The sequence below is a fragment of the Ursus arctos genome, unplaced genomic scaffold (assembly GCF_023065955.2).
Source record: "Ursus arctos isolate Adak ecotype North America unplaced genomic scaffold, UrsArc2.0 scaffold_10, whole genome shotgun sequence".
Taxonomy (NCBI): domain Eukaryota; kingdom Metazoa; phylum Chordata; class Mammalia; order Carnivora; family Ursidae; genus Ursus; species Ursus arctos.
In genome coordinates this window covers 18,744,888-18,748,450 of record NW_026622764.1, presented here as the reverse complement: position 1 = coordinate 18,748,450, position 3,563 = coordinate 18,744,888, and the positions used below count along the sequence as shown (strand labels likewise).

The 3,563-nt window shown below is 37.6% G+C and overlaps 1 pseudogene; it reads right to left on the bottom strand.

Moving 5' to 3' along the window:
* Window positions 1-2,272: 2,272 nt before the first annotated feature.
* On the bottom strand, window positions 2,273-3,203 carry LOC113251079 (heterogeneous nuclear ribonucleoprotein A1-like 3; annotated as a pseudogene).
* Between the last annotated feature and the right edge of the window lie 360 nt (window positions 3,204-3,563).

Below are 3,563 nucleotides of genomic sequence, written 5' to 3'. Positions count from 1 at the left end.
TTTTAAATATTTATCTTTAATATTTTCACTGAAATTGACCTGCAGTATACATTTCAGGAATGTGATTCAACAGTTCTATAGATTATTCAATGCCCACTATGGTGTGCGTAGTCACCATGGGTCAGTCACCATACACTGTTACAATATTGACCATATTTCCTATGCTGTACTCGTCATCTGTGACTTTTAACAAAGTTTAACTTCTTGATCTACTTCACCTATTTTGCCCATCACCTCAATCCCCCCTCCCATCCCCCAGCAACCACCAGTTCTCTTTATTTTGTTTTAGATTTCACATATAAATGAAATCCTATGGTATTTGTCTTTGACATATTTCACTTAGCATAATATCTAGCTCCATTCATGTTGTCACCAATGGCAAGATCTCATTCTTTGTGTCTATTATACCATTGTATATATTTCACATATTTATTCATTTGTGTGGACACTTGGGTTGCTTCCATAATTTGACTATTATAAATACTGCAGTAAGCATAGAGGTGCATACAACTTTTCAAATTGGTGGTTTTGTTTTCTTGGGGTAAATACACACTAGTGGAATTATCACATCATATGGTATTTCTATTACCTTTTTTGAAGACACTCCTCATTTTCTAGTGGTTGCATCAATTTACATTCCCACCAGCAGTACATGAGGGTTCCTTTTTCTACATCCTCGACAACACTGGTTCTTGTCTTTTTGATACTTCATACTTAATACCATTCTGACCAAGGGGTTAGATACTTCATTGTGGTTTTGATTTGCAACTGTGAAGCATTAGTGATGGGGGAAGCATCTTTTCATGTGCTAGTAGCCATCTGTATGTCTTTAGAAAAATGTCTATTCAAGTCCTCTGCCCATCTTTTAATCAGACTTATTTTGGCATTAAGTTTTATAGATTCTTCGTATATATTAGGTATTTAACCCCTTATTAGATAAATCATGTACAAATATCTTCCTTCAGAAAGTTGCCTTTTCATTTGGTTGGTTTCCTTTGCTGTGTTAAAGCTTTTCATTTTGGTGTAGTCACAATTTATTTTTGCTCGTTTCCCTTGCCTGAGGAGACTTCTAGAAAAATGTTGCTAAGGCCTAGGTCTAAGATTACTGCCTGTGTTTCTTTTCTTTTCTTTCTTTCTTTCTTTTTTTTTTTTTTTTTTTTCGTCTTATGGTTTCAGGTCTCACATTTAGATTGCTAATACATTTTGAGTTTATTTTTGTGTATGGTGTAAGTGATCATCCCATTATTTTGCAGGTAGCTGTGCAGTTTTCCCAACGCCATTTAAGGGACATTTCCTCATAGTATATTCTTGCCTTTTTTATTGTAGAGTAATTGACCATTTATGTGTAGGGTTACTTTTGGAGTAAGGATACTAAAGAAAGGAAGTATTGATAAAACTATGAATAAATGAATAGATATTTAAAAGACAATTTTATTCTACATAATCATTTTGTAAACTTGAGTAACAAATTTAGAAAACCTCAATTTTGTTAAAATTAGATCTTACAGAACCTTTAAAATTTTCATAACAAAACTAATTGGGAATGCTGAACTATTTTGGTTAACAGCGCCTAAATGTGAAATGAAGGGCTCTTGATGCATCTAGTTTCCTTTTTAAAACTAAGCTTATTGCATAAAATTAAAGACCTGTAACAAAGCTTCCCGGAAGCCTAACACGATGACAGTATTATCCGTATAGAAATATCTAGTCTTTTCTTTTTCGCCTAAAAAAAAACCCCAAAACCAAACATGGTTATTATTAATACTGAATTTCCAAAATTGAGGGTCCTTACCTAGTTTGGACATTAGTTTTTTTATATTAACTAACTTAAAACAGTGCTCAGAATTGCAAATTAAAAAAGTTTCAAGTCATATCATTAAGTGCATAACTGGCTCATGCTCTTGACAAGAGGGTTTCCGTGGTAGGTTTAGAATTAGTTGTATACTTAGTATATTCAAAGAGTGTAGGTCAGAAAGTAACCATCAAAATATAGACTGTACCTGGTCCTCTTTTTTTTCTTTTTTTTTTTAAAGACACACTTATTTGGCGTTACAATGAGACCATTACATTTAGCAACCAATAGTTGCCCACAAAATCTACATTAAAACCATTTATTTGGAATGCTTTACACTTTCCATGGAACAGAAACTAAAATAACCTGTTAGAAAATTAGTAGCAAATACAGTCCTCGAGTATTTTGCGCAGACAGTGTCGTCTAGAATATGGTGTCTTTGTAACAGCTGTGCCCTGCGACCACTGTGCTTGGCTGAGTTCACAAATCTGTTGTAACCTTCCCTGTCACTTCTCTGGCTCTCCTCTCCCACTCGGCTTTGTGTCCTGGCAGTAATGAAAACCTTCTGCCACTGCCATGGCTACAGCTGCTGCTTCTGGAACCACCATCGCACCTTGCTTTTGTGGTTTGGTGAAGTGTTAGTCTCCACCACTTAAGGGCCAGAGCTTCTGCCTTCAGAATTTCCTCGTTCCATTGGTCCAAAATTTGAAGATTGTTGAAATTACCAAAATCATTATAGCTTCTGCCACCTCCAAGATTGCTTCCATCATTACCAAATCTGTTCTAGCCATCCCCACTGCCACCATATCCACCACCACCTCGACTGCCACCACAGCCACCTTGCCCACTAAAGTTGCGTCCATGATCAAAGTTGTCATTCCCACCAAAACCACCTTCATGACCACCACTGAAGTTTCCAGAACCACTTTGACCTCTTTGGATGAAGCACTATCCATCTCTTAGGTAGGGCTTTCCTTACTTCACAGTTGCAGCCATTCACAGTGTGGTGTTTCTGAAGGACAGTCTGTCTATGGAGGCATGGTCATCAAATGTTAGAAGAGCAAAATCCCTCTCCTCGTCACTGCCTCGGTCAGTCATGGTTTCAATCACTTCAATTTTCTCATAGCGTTGGAAATAATCTCCTAGATGATCTTCAGTGTTGTTGTTAATGCCGCCAACACAAATCTTTTTCACAGTGAAGTGAGCACCAGGTCTTGGAGAATCTTCAGTTGAGACAGCCCTCTTTGGTTCCATAACTCTTCTATCCACTTTGTGTGGCCTTGCATTCTTGGCTACATCCACTTCCTCCACGGTGGCATATGTGACCTATCCAAAGCGTACGTTTGGTGTTTGGTGCTCTCATTACCACACAGTCTGTGAGTGTTCCCCATTGCTCACAATGGCTCCTCAGACTCTCACTGGTTTTTCAAAGCTCAAACTTTCCACAATTGCTCAGGCTCCTTAGGACGCTCTTAGACATGACAGTGGTGGGTGGGGAGACTTTAATGATGCTTACTCATGGCGTCCATGGGCAGAAAAGCTACCTGATCCTTTTGATACAATCATGCCACTACCTAAACATAGCTGTGTGGTTTTGTTTTCTTGGTTGTGGCATGTTTTAGCACACAAGAAGGAAGGTATTGTGATTTTGTTTTAATTGAGTTACAATTGAGAGATAATATTGTATTACTTTCAGGTGTACAACATAATGATTTGATATTTGTACATATTATTACATGACCTTAAGTCTAGTTAACATCCCTCGCCACTC